This window comes from Sphaeramia orbicularis, chromosome 4 (assembly GCF_902148855.1).
Source record: "Sphaeramia orbicularis chromosome 4, fSphaOr1.1, whole genome shotgun sequence".
Classification (NCBI taxonomy): Eukaryota; Metazoa; Chordata; class Actinopteri; order Kurtiformes; family Apogonidae; genus Sphaeramia; species Sphaeramia orbicularis.
Window position 1 is genome coordinate 53,529,060 of NC_043960.1, and position 14,024 is coordinate 53,543,083.

Genomic DNA, 14,024 nt, shown 5'->3' on the forward strand with positions numbered 1-14,024 from the left:
CCAGTGAGAGATGTATAGGTACAAAAATATATGTCCCCCCTACCCCCCGAGCACAGACAGACAAGAAGGTTCAGCTCTGGCATTGACCATGTAAGGCTCAGGGTTCGTCAATGAAGCCACTTACATCAGATATTATTTATATTTGTGTTGCAATTGGAACATTTAGTCCCCACATACTCACGGATCAGGAATTTGGTATAATTAACTATGAGGAGTGAATGCATCCTACATAGATTATACTAATTACTGGAGCTTTGTCGGAGGTTCACAAGTCACTTTTCCATTGGACAATTGCGCAAAACTTTACCCATATTTACTAAATGTCGAAAAGACAAAAATGCATACTGTCAGATTTTCCACTAAATCACAAATGCGATGATTTGTTTATTTATTATCTTGAGATGTCAGTAGAAGTTATTCCACAAACATGGTGACGAACATAAATATCCGTTGTTTTGAATCTAGAACGCTCGTTACCCCTCTAACCCGTACGAAATTCTGAAATGATTGGGTTTCCTCGTGTGTCCACACATACTGTGACATGTTTGTTTTAAAACTCTTCTTCTTCTATTGTTGTAACATCCATCAACATTTGGGTTTTTTTTTTCACGTGATGCAAAAAGTTCTTTCCATTGTAGTTTTGCATGATATACCAATTTCTCTTTCCCAAAAAACCACCTCTTGGAAGCACAAAAACTTTTGATCTAAAAACAAGAGCTTTGGCGAAATTGTCTTTTTTCCATTTGGCAAATTTTTATCGCAAGTTATACTCGTGCAATTTGAGGGTCAATGGAAAAGCGACAAGTGAGAGATGTATAGGTACAAAAAATGACCCCCCCCCCCCCAGCACAGACAGACAGGAAGGTTCAGCTCTGGCATTGACCACCTAAGGCTCAGGGTTCGTCAATGAAGCCACCTGCGTCAGACACGTCTATTTTCGTGTTGCGATTAGAACATTTAGTCCCCACATACTCACGGATCAGGAATTTGTTATAATTAACTATGAGGAGTGAATGCATCCTACAGAGATTATACTAATTACTGGAGCTTTGTCGGAGGTTCAGTGTAGGATCAGAGCTCTCCATGAGTGTTTCTGTGTCACATGGGTCCACTGGAGAAAAGAGTCCACACCCTCACATGTTTTTCCTTTTAAAACCCAGGGTGGAAAAACTGTCAGCTCTCAACAATAGCACCGCTCGCCCCATTGATGAAATGCACCATCAAAATTGAGAGAAAAGGGTCATTATTCACTTCCTTGAAACCTCCAATTAAAAGGTTTTATGTTAGCTATCATTCAAAACATCACTTTCTTGCTTCTGTATCCATCATTATGCCTCCGTTGGTGGGCATTTAAAAGCATTCTGTGAAATTCACCTCATACTTTGTACTTTTCTTTTTTCTTTTTCCCAATCAGCGCTTCACCTGCTCTATACTGCCTCAGGGCAAGAAGCCATCTGACAAACGATTTGAAAATTTGTGAACTTATCCCTGAAAGTGACTCTTCATATTGAACTCCCAACAACTCAAAGTTGAGAGCATAATGTGTCTGTGTTGTCAGCCATATTAACAAAGTGAACACACCATTAAACAATGTCATTAACCACCGACTCATGCTAATGTCTTCCTTTAACTATCAATGACGCTTAGCTTACTGGTCTGAAAGGGAAGTCTGTTTTCTGGATTATTAGTCGAAAATAGAAAGTCACTGAGCACTTTGGAATGTTGTTGTGGTGCTTGAGAGGGTGGGACACAGCAGTTAAATTGAATTGAAATAATTCAAATGGCAAGGATGGGCAGTGTAGGACTACTCGTGATTGTTTTTATTGATGTATTTGTGAGTGCTTAGCACAGAGTCAATGAATTGGGTGTTGCTTTTACACTGTGTCCTGTGCAATATCCAATTTAGCATGCCCATCTAAATGCTAATAAGATGAAAGCTGTTTTAAAATTGCTCACTATAACTGATGTGGTAATTCACTGATTGCTAACTAAACGTAACTTTGTGGAAACTTAAATTCCACATAATGAGTCAAATTCCTTTAACAACACTTTATTTGTGTCGAGTTGCTTATTTATCTGGAAATAAATATTAAGAATTCCTTCTGCTTTCTCGGCTTAGGGCCATTTTTGCCTCGTTTTTCAGTCATGTCAATCTTTTCAACCCAAAATGTCATCATTTACCTCCTTACAGATCCACACACACCCCTCCCAGCAGCTCTCTCATAGAGGCCGAAGGATACTCGACACAGATGACCCTCCAATCACACCAAGGGGATGTCTTCAGAACGTTGTATCCGTCTGTTAAATGAGACTTGACAGTATGACCTGGAGTCATGTCTGTCGATGCTACCTTGGTGAGCTACTGGCATCAGAACTGTTGTAGTATTCTTTCAATCCTTAGCTTAAATTTTAAGAATATCTGAAGTCGGTAGCTGCAACATTGCAGCTCCTTTGTGACATTTTTTTCATGGCTATATTAATCAGCCTCGGCCCGTAGGCCCAAACAGATGGCTTTGATAACTTGCTTAAAGCAGTCCAAAAACTCCACAGATAGCGCTACAGTAAACTAGACATCCATCTTTGGCTGTATTTGTTCCATTCCCCATGCAAACAGAGTCATTATACACTTGGCTTGGGGGAGAGATTCCCTGTCACAGAGCCTAACCCTCTCCTCTCGAGGATTTGGATCTGTGTCATCTGTATTTCTTAAACCAGTCGATTGATGCTAATATTAAGTGAGCGTAACTGGTTCCAGCCACCTTGAACAAGCTGACATTTCACCAGACGTTTCTATATTTTTTCCTCCACATCAATTCAAAGTGACATTCAATAAGCAAACTTATAAAATAGATTCTAGATATAAAAGCTTATATAAGCTATAAAGCTTTCCTTTTAGAAGATCTAATATCATACAGTAAATAAAAAAAAAAGTAATGTTAATTAATCTTAGCACTATATAGCAAAGTGCAATAACTTTTGAGTTCAGTATGGGAAATTGGTTGAAAACTTCAGTTAGTGTAATGTGTTGAAGCAGAGCTGTGACAGATGAAATACTGGACTGTCAGGGCACAAATTAAAACAGGTTTTAGAGACAGCTTCATCCCAAAAAGAGTGTCTCCTATACGTGGCAGTAGCTATAATGTTTCCACACTTAAAATAAGGAGTCTCCAGATTCATTTGGAGAGTGACTTTTTGGCTGTGTGCTTACATTTCTTTAAATTTTCCTTAAATGATGATTGACTTAACAGACAGTTGGCTTTAATTCAATGCTATGTTCATCCACTTCAGATGAACAATTAGACATCCAGAGTACTTTTGATATATAGATGGTTATGTCATTTCAAGGTGAGTCCAACATTTGAGTTATAATGTAATACTCATAAATGACAAGTCAAAAAAAAAAAAAAAAAAAAAACTCATGCAGTGACTTAAGAAAAACCTGAATCTGGTCCTAATATCAAAGATATTTTCATATTTGAATATGCTGCACGACGTTTATTTGACTGTAATGCTGTCACATTGCTTCCAAACCACAAGGGGAAAAAATGCAAAAAAACAAACAAAAAAAAAAAAAAACAGCCTAACTACCCATCATACACCAGTCACTTATCCAGTGTTTCTTCTGTACATATAACAGGCAGTAAATTACTTAAACATGTGTCAGCCTTAAGGCTCCCACATGTGTCCATATCTTATATCGTTCATTGGCCTTTTTTTTTTTTTTTTTTAATATATAAATAGAAATAATGCAGTTCAGAGAGCCTGATAATCACAAATAGAATTTCACACATTTTCAGACGTGGGAGGAAATGCAACGGCAGAGTATGTGTGTCAGTGGGAATCCCACACTTCCTTGGTGTTTAGACCCATACTCAGAATCCATTTGTATATGTGCCTCATATAAGTGCCCCCAAATTACAAGCAGCTGCTTTCTTCTGGCCCGCATTACATATTTGTCTAATTATTTACAATGCTTTATTAAAATTGAATGACTATGCCACCATATCACTCTCACATGGAAGCTTGCGTTTGAAACTCCGAATGCCTGTTTATTTTTGTAGCATTATAAGATCCTTTCTTTCAGCACTATGCGAAAAAACTGTTTCTTTATCAGAAACGTTAAAATAAATCTGGCTATATTTGATTGTATCTGCAAAACAGTGCAGAAAGAAAACAAATTCAAGACTAAGGAATACAATATAAAATGCTTCCAAAAAGGCTAGGAGATCGGAGCAAAACGAACAGATTGTAGAAAATCAATGCAGCATTACATCCATTTAATGCTGGCATTAAGCCTGAATACAACTTAAAAGAAGACAGTGTTAGTAGTATACGGTAGAAAGACTGTGTGTGGATGTGGAGTAGCTCCAGTGACATGGGGTACAGTATTAGATGAATGCTAATGGTGACATGAAGGACACAGAAAAGACTGATTTGGAATACAGTATCGCTCAGTCCTCTGCTAATAAATGAATTGATATCTGAAGTGACGTCTACGGCCATTTGGGCGACGCTGTGGAATGCCATGCTTCTTCATGCTGTCTGAACATAACTGTGATTTTAAATTCCAATAACAGGATCCTTCCGACCGAGCCTGTCGGTGCTCTGGTGGAATCAAAGACAGGGCCTTTTCAAGATCCAAAAGACACAAGAGAAACTTTTTAAAAATTCCCTCGGTTTTTACTTCCTTGATTAGAAGTCAAACATTAGAGATCTGGCTTGGTTCCTCTATAAGCAAATCCCATTTCTCTACTCAGCGTCATGGCTATGCCCAAATATACAGGCATAAAACTGCAGCTACACCCATAGGCTGAAATATTTTTTATGGCTGGGCTGAAAATTATTTTTCATGGCAAAAAGCTGCAGCTATTAGGCCAGTATTCAAATGAGGCATTTGGCAAAAATGTACATCTCTCAAAAGACGTTAACATTGTTGTTGTTTAGTTGTTGTTTTTTTTGTTTTTTTTCAGACCTAGCTACAGTGTATACAAATGGGACATGGCTTCATGGAATCCTGAAAAACTGGGCAAAGAGTGACTGGTAGGCAGATGGGCAGTGGATAAAGTCTTTTATTTCCACCATTGAGCAGCTCCACACCTTGGATAATAGAAGCCAATTCAGTTTGGCCCACAAAGAGGTTTATCAGTTCCTGTCAGCATGCCCTGCAGGGGTGAGGCCACAAATAACAAGGTAGTGAAAAAGAAAAGTGGTAGGAGTCCAGCTCCCTTAACCTGTTTCCTCTCAGCCAATGGCCATCTGCATTTTCAAACAAAAATGAAAAAAAAAAAAAAAACAAAAAAACACTCATTTCCGTTTATTACTCCAGATAGGTGAAAGGTATGTGTGAGCAGCGTTCGGCGGATGAGAACTAAATCACGTGATTTAAATAAAAGATGCTGCACTTGAAAACGTCACAAAATGTCAGGCCGTGCCTTGGCTGCCTGCTGAAATACTACAACACCCACTGCATTCGGTTAGATAATTAAAAACAATAAAAAGGTCATATATGTGGGTAAAAAAAAACAAAAACGCAGTACGACTAGATTATTCTCGCAAGCAAAAATACAAATATTATTTATATGTAGAATATTAAATAACTATTTTGCTAAAAATATTTTATTTAGACTCAATTTTGCATTAGTCCGCAGATTATTCCACAAAAAAAACAAAAAAAAAAGATGAACAAACTGTGTCAAATTCCACTCCTCAGCCTGAATCAATAAGCTTTCAGATCCAAAATACATTTCCGTCTCCTACCTGGCTTTATTACACAACAATAAAAAATTACTTTTAGTCACTAGAAATACCAAATGAAATCCCAGGAAATTCTGATGTGATCCAAAACATTTTCTGCTTTTATTTTTTTGTCCCCTTAACTGCATTTCTATTTGACAATAAGGATGATGATGATGATGAGAGGAGGAGGAAACAAAAAAAACAGAAGACAATGCTTCCAACACACTGCCAGTATCTCATAATGCTTACATTATCCTGCAGCCTGCATCACAGTTCAGAACGTCGTTTTTCATTCATAAAAATAAAGAAATGGACTGGAATGAACATGCCAATAATCAGAGGTGTGCGTTTTATTACTGTGACGGCCTGAATGTGCAGCTCCACAGTCAACTTTTTAAATTAAACTAAAGAAAATTCTAACACAGACTATTAACTCACTCCTCCAACACACACACACACACACACACACACACACACACACACACACACACACATATATAATGTATGTGTATAATTGTGTATGTGTATAAGTGCATGTGTATAAGTGTGTGTGTGTGTGTGTTTTCTTTTTGGAGTGTGGTGGAGGCACAGTCTTGCAAGCTCCTCTACTGAGTTTGCCTTATGCTTTGCCGGAATAAATTGGTACCATATGGTGTGATGACAGGATCACTCAATCTTCTGTGTACCTGAACACCACATTAATCATTTTTGGAGGGATATTCTTTCCCTTTCATCACACAGGAATTTCCAAATAGCCCCTGCCTTTATTTCTCTCACACACATGTAGTGAATTTACATACACAGGCACAGGCTGCACAACACTCCCTGCCCTTGTTAAGGAGCCAGACCGTTTGACCAAGTTCGAGTTGGAGGCAAAACAAAATGTTTAAGGTTAGGTGTCAGGTGAGACTTCCTTCCTGCTCCAAATGTTGACTTACTTTTATTATAATGCGGTTAAAGACCAACTGGGGCATGTTTCGGATTAACTTTGCAAAGATAAACACTCAAATAAAAATATTTGATGTGAACATTTTAATTTAATTCCGCCTTGAAAATCCTGTTTCTATAATTAAACATAACAGTTTCCTGATTTATTATTTTTGTCTCTAATAACTCACTATTACAATGCACATAAATCATAAGAAATACAAGAAAAAAATATGTCTAAAATCATATTTGCACCTACCTTAATTCTAGGTCAATGCTGCACTCCATAGGTTTATGTACTATAGGGATAAAGCTCCCTCCACTAATTCAGGCAAGAGTTTTTAAACAGAGAAAGGTGAACGGAGCAAAAAAAAAAGGTTGAAGTGGTCCAGAGGTGAGAGAGACCCAGAGAGAGAGAGAGAGAGAGAGGGAGAGAAATGGGACAAAGGAGAAAGACTGGTCTTTATAGCAATGTCCGCTTGATGAATCAGACATGTCTTATTTGTTGGCTGCACTGCCAGGGAATTTGCATTGATTATTTTCCCCTCAACAGATACATTTAAATCAATGTGGCACAGCGCGGCCAGAAAAGTGTGAGAAAATGTGGCGAAGCGCGCGGTGAAGCCCCGGAGCTGTAACCTTGGTCAGACAGGAGGAGCCACAGCTCCCCCTTCATGCCAAACAGATGAGATCAGGACTAAAAAAAAAAAAAAAAAAAAAAAAAAAAGAAAAATCTCAGAGGACACACAGCACCATCTCTGATCTGCCTCCCTGTGAAAAAACAATCCCTTCCCTACACCGGTAATAACATTTCTGTGGGATAATATTTCTTCATTACACTGCAATTTTTCATATGCAGATGTGCCAAGTAGTGCTTTCCCTCCATTTTTTTTTTCTTTTTTTTTTTTTTTTTTGGAGGGGGGGGATTATTTTTTTTTACAGCTCTGATTTTCTCATTCATTCATTCATTCATTCATTTTATTCTGAAAGGAAAATAATTTTTGTATTGTTTCATCTGCTGTTCTGCCACTAATATACAGTTGAAGGAGAGTTTTTAAAGACTGCAGGTGAAAATCCATTTGCCTCTGCCCGACATGAGAACTTGATTTGAGTGTGAATTTCAAGTCAGATTAATTTTATTGATTCTGAAGAGAAATTTGTCAGAAAGAAAGAAAGAAAGAAAGAACAGTTTCTATGTAAAAATTGACCAAATTATTTTACTAAAGTAGATCTTCACTAAATATTTATTATTTCCTACACTTGACTTCATTCAAACATTGGACCACGTACACACTTAATTCAAAAACAGTGCTTTACGTCCACACGGCTTGAAACACATTGTCAAAAATGCAGTTTAATTTGCAGAAACGAGCTACTCCTGAAGATGAAAGAAGCATGACGTGTTTTATTTTTATGAAGAAGTAAACTTTGAATTGCATCATCATTTCAGCATTCTGCGATGACAAATGCATCACTGTTGTTACGTTTGATCTGCAGATATTAAAAGTAGGTTATTATTTGTTCTATGACAGAACTCTCTTGGTTTCATGCAGCTACATTATGGAGCATTGTAAAAAAAAAAAAAAAACAGTCTCATGACAAATTGGGGCTGAACTGCAGCCTTGGTTCAGGTTGAGCAGGGGCGGTGTTGTCTTCAGTCCTGTGCTGCCCCCTTGCACTCACATATGTTTGCACGACTCAGGCTATTTTACAAAACAAGTTGTCACAAAAGCATCTGCATGTTTTTCCACAATAAAAGAGTGTAGAAAAGTGTCACTTATTTGAAAAATGGTTTTTACTGTGAGCTCATAAGCCACGCGTTGTAAATATTAAATAATGGTTTTTAATTGAATGGGCTGTTTTAAAATCCCCTGACGCTCAAACACATACGCACAGATGCTCGGCGGCCCACACCACCGTGTGCTGCTCCCATTGCCACTCTTTTTCTTTCGCTCTTTCCCCTCGCTCCCCCCATCTCATTGATAATTTCTCCTGGAGCTTCAGTCTCTCACAGTGAGATCAAAGTGACACACACACACACACACACACACACACACACTGCCAGTGGAGGACGGCTCAGGAGTATCTCCCTACAATATATTATTCCACTGCGGATGATGAAAGAGTGTATACTGGTGGGTGGAGATGACGCTGTTACGAGGCAAATGCAGTAGGGGGCGTTGCATTAGGACCTCCTCACAGGGGATTGGTGTGGAGGTCTGCAAGTGTAACAAATAGTTGAGGTTTAGGGCCCCCCTCGTCTGCAAACCCACCTGCTCTGGGACTGACCGTTACTGTGGGGCGCTAAAGTAAAAACACCTTTTTTTTTTTTTTTTTTGTCATGGCTCTTTTGGTGGCACGAAATAATACTCATAAAATTTCAGTACCAGCACTAACACACGCTGCTATGGTGACAACCGTAATGATTGGGGGGTGAAAAAACTGTAACGGCTCCCATTTTTAACTAATTTTTACAACAAATAGTCCTGCTGTTGTAAATATCATAAAAAGCTACAAAGAATTATGCAAAGTTTGCTCACTACCTTCTTTGTGTTTCTCTGAGGAGAAAAAAAAGAAAAAGACAAGAGACGCCTTCCAATATCTCCTGACTGCCTCTCTTTTCTCTGAAAGGCACATCTTAAGTCTGACTAAAGTGTACACTCGTCTCTCCCCTAGGGTGCAGTGGCAGTGGTGCAGAAAAAGTGAACTGCCGAGGACCCCACTGTTTAGCAAACACTCCTACGGAGGGGAGGAATTAATTATTCAGAGCCAAGGACCAAGGCAGCTCCATTTGATTGCACCACAAAAGAAAGGTCAGAGCTTTTCATATGAGGAACCTCCTGGTTCTGCACGCTGTCAGCCGAGCGGACACGTACTGTATATAGTACGGCCGAATGGCAGCCGGGCTAACAGCTCAATTAAAACATCAATTAAAACAGCCGAGGTGAGGATGCATTTGCAAGACGGAATCCGACAAACAGCAGCGACAACGTGGTCTCGCTGAGAAAGGTGTGGATGGTCTGAAGGATGCGACAGCTGGGATGTGAAAGTGAGTTTTCCAACTAAATGGATGGTTAGCTCAAGTCTGCACAAATCAATGTGTTTCAGTCGACTCAAATCAGTCGATGATCTATTACCGTGCTTAAATAGTTAATAGGCAATAATAGAATTGATTCATTTAATAACGTTATTTAATCTAGTGACAAATGGACCTAATTATTGGGTTTTCACATTCAGAAAACACACACTGCAAAAAAGGGTGTCTAAAAATAAGATAAAAACACTAAATCTGAGGAAAAAGGTACAAAAAACAAGTGAAATATCTGTCCATGCAGCAAAGGCATTTACTGGACAAGATTTCTTGAATTCAGATTGTCAGATTTAGAAATAAACTTATCTGCAGATGTATGAGCACTTACAATAAGAAAACTCTTAAAACAACATATATTATCTAACACTTCAAAATCTAAGTTGTTTTGTTTTGTTTTTTCTTGGTAAGACGTGTACTCCTGCTTCAGCTGGTATTTAATGGAGTTGGACAAAGTTGAGAGTCAAGCTCCGTCCCACAGTGTCATCATGTGGATAATCCTATCAAATTTCACTATGAAAGGCCTTTTTTTTTTTGCTCTGTGTTGAAAATGTCTGATTTTCATCAAGTCCTTTCTCCCCTCACCATTCACAGTTCCTCCTTCAGAGAACAGAGCGTGAACATACAGTGGCAGTGCAACACAATCCAGCGACAGAATCCTCGGGGTTTAGGGGGAAAATCTAGCGTTAAAGTGGAATACTGGTGAGGCCTCTGCATTGTGGTCTAGTCAGGTTCTAATCTGTGGAAACTGTGGACTATAGTGAGACCCAGCAGAGCCCAAGATGGAGCCAGAAAAGCTCATTCTAAAACCATGCAACAAGGGGAGCTTCTTCACTCACTATTGGTGAGTGTGAGCTCCACACGTACAGAATAGTGATCTTATTGGTTCTCCCCAACGCTCCGTCAGCCAATCGCCCATCGCCCAGCTCTACCATTCCATAGAAACTGGGCCTGCACCAGTAATGACATCAACTACAACTTCATTGAGCTGCGGTATTCTCCCAGTAACTCACACTGTACTGCATGTTTTCAAAAGGTCAAAAGAACAATACCAGTTAAAAATGTGCATTTTCCAAGTCAACAAGCATGTGGGTGCTTCTATGAAACTGGGTTTATTTTAGTATCTGACACTTTTCCAGCTTTTTAGACCCAATAATAAAAGGTACATGTAGACATATTTCCCCCCAGGATGGACCTAATGATGACCTCAGAGAAATGCACAAAAATACATACTCTTGCTCTGAGCCATCCCATAATTAATGAATTTTTATTACAATACCGGGTCCAAAAATAGGACCCAAATATGGACATTAAATCTCTCTAGTGTCAGTGCATTAGATGTGAAAATGTGTAAATGGTCTTCTATAGACTCTAAATAAAGACACTGTGTTAAATGTGTCGATCCTAGTGGTTTTTCTAATCCACACATGTGGGTTTTTCATCCATCTGTGTCTCATTCCAGGTTTGTGTGTAACCCATCGTGTCCACTTGAGTTACATGCAGAACCTGCCCAGTTAAACACATATAAAACGCAAATGATTTTGCAACTACACTCATTTTTGTCAAACACTCTGCCTTGAATAATTAGTTCAATTCCCAAAATGCAATTGTGACAGAATAAATAGATATAAAAAAAAAAAAAAATAGTTGCGTGTAATTTTCCTTTAGACCGTGTTACATACAGATTTTGGTATTGAATATAATGTAAAATAGTATAAAAATGTGTTTTATCTGAAAAATAGTTTGTCTTTTATCTCGGTAAGTATTTCTTTTTAAAATAGACCCAAACCTGCTTCATAACATTAGTCTACATCTGGTTTGAATTTTTAGCCTCATGTCCTGTTTTTAGGACCAGTTTCATAGAAGCACCCATCTACAAAATTCACGGAATGTTATATTTGCGTCTATAAATTGCAAGAGAACGCCATCAACAGTCTCAAAGCAAATCCCGAACCATAACTTTGAGTCAGTTTTAATTGTAGGTAATCAATCATGCGGGCATGTTTGCTAAGTGTACTGTCTTGACTTTAACAGTGTGAATTAGCTCACTGATTAATGCTCCTGAAGAATTATAGCTGAATAAACTAGTACAGATAGGAAAAAGGGGATAGGTCTTTTTCTGGGATGATTTCTTGCAGATGGTTCAGCCATTATATCTTAGTCTCTCAGATCATTAATTTCCCAGGTAATAAAGGCCTGTGTTGTTAGCAGGGCCCCTTTCCCCTGTGCTGGAGGATGCAGCTGGGTGAAGCTCGTGAGTAGTTGCCAAATGGAGATGACAGTTTGCTCCACTGTTCATCAGTGAAACCACGGAGCCATGCTGTGTCTATAGCACATGGATGAAAAATTAAACTCAACACCGAAAAATTAACGCGTTGTAGTGCAGTCTGTTATTTTCCCCTAAAGAGTTGTCTATCACAGCTTCAGGTCGAATCCAAATTCATCTATTAAAACTATCACATATGAGATTTTTTCAGCAGACTGACACTGTTCAAATATATTTCAAATAAAGATGATTGTGTTAATATTCAGTATGTGGCTTGGAAAAGTACTTTGGAAAGGTGACAAAAAAATCATTCACCAATAATTGGTTTGTGTAGTGTTTATGAAAAAAAAAAAAAAAACTTGGACAGATTTTGAACATTTTCTGGTTTCTCGCCTCCTTTGTGAGAGGGAAATTAATATATTTGGTTGTGGAGCAAACAGCACATTTTAGGGCGATGCTTTTGGGTTTCGGAACTACTTTTTCATTAATTTTCGACATGTTTTTAGTCAACACAATTCATTAAATCAACAATATAAATTGACAGACTAATCAGCAATGAAAATATTTATGTTATATTTATGTCTTGATTATTTATGTATAATTTTGAGCAAAACTGTGAACTGCACTGCAAAACTCTAAATCTGATCAAGTGTATTTTTCTCATTTCTAGTCCAAATATCTCATCACACTTAAAATCAAACGTAATCACCTGAAGAGTAACTTTTTAGTGAGATATAAGAACTGATTTATAGACAATAGATCTAGAAAATCTGATTTCAAGAAATCTTACCAAGATAATTTACACTTGTTCCACTGGCAGATTATTTTTTGTTTAATTCAAGATTTTTTTTTTTTTTTCTTAATTCAAGCAACTGAAGCATGAATGAAGCAAAATCTTGAATTAAGCACAAAAATCTTGAATTAAGAAAAAAAAAAAAAAAAAACCCTTGAATTAAGCAAAAAAAAAAAAAAAAAAAAAATCTGCTAATGGAACAAGTGAAAATTATCTTGGTAAGATTTCTTAAAATCAGATTTTCCAGATCTATTGTCTAAAAATCAGTTCTTATATCTCACTGAAAAGTTCCTCTTTAGGTGATTCTGTCTTATTTTAAGTCTGATGAGATATTTGGACTAGAAATGAGAAAAAAACACCTGGTAACTTCAGCTTCAGGTCAAATCCAAATTCATCTATTAAAACTATCACATATGAGATTTTTTCAGCAGACTGACACTGTTCAAATATATTTCAAATAAAGATGATTGTGTTAATATTCAGTATGTGGCTTGGAAAAGTACTTTGGAAAGGTGACAAAAAAATCATTCACCAATAATTGGTTTGAGTAGTGTTTATGAAAAAAAAAACAACTTGGACAGATTTTGAACATTTTCTGGTTTCTCGCCTCCTTTGTGAGAGGGAAATTAATATATTTGGTTGTGGAGCAAACAGCACATTTTAGGGCGATGCTTTTGGGTTTCGGAACTACTTTTTCATTAATTTCGGAAATGTTTTTTGTCAACACAATTGATTAAATCAACAGTATAAATCGACAGACTAATCAGCAATGAAAATTATTATTAGCTACAATCTTGATTATTTATGTATAATTTTGAGCAAAACTGTGAGCTGCACTGCAAAACTCTAAATCTGATCAAGTGTATTTTTCTCATTTCTAGTCCAAATATCTCATCACACTTAAAATCAGACATAATCACCTGAAGAGTAACTTTTCAGTGAGATATAAGAACTGATTTATAGACAATAGATCTGGAAAATGGAACAAGTGAAAGATAATTTTCACTTGATCCACTGGCAGATTTTTATTTATTTTATTTTTTTTTTGCTTAATTCAAGAATTTTTTTTTTTTTTTTGCTTAATTCAAGAATTTTTTTTTTTTTGCTTAATTCAAGAATTTTTTTTTTTTGCTTAATTCAAGATTTTTTGTTTTTTTTGCTTAATTCAAGATTGTTTTTGCTTAATTCAAGTGAAAAAAAAAAAAAATCTGCCA

At 37.2% G+C, this 14,024-nt stretch overlaps 1 long non-coding RNA gene across 1 annotated transcript; it reads right to left on the bottom strand.

Moving 5' to 3' along the window:
* Positions 1-6,394: 6,394 nt before the first annotated feature.
* LOC115417451 (uncharacterized) lies at positions 6,395-13,766 on the bottom strand. Its single transcript, XR_003935166.1, has 3 exons — positions 13,636-13,766; positions 8,359-8,360; positions 6,395-6,405 (listed from the first exon to the last, which is right to left on the bottom strand). It is a non-coding gene; the product is annotated as an uncharacterized LOC115417451 (long non-coding RNA).
* Between the last annotated feature and the right edge of the window lie 258 nt (positions 13,767-14,024).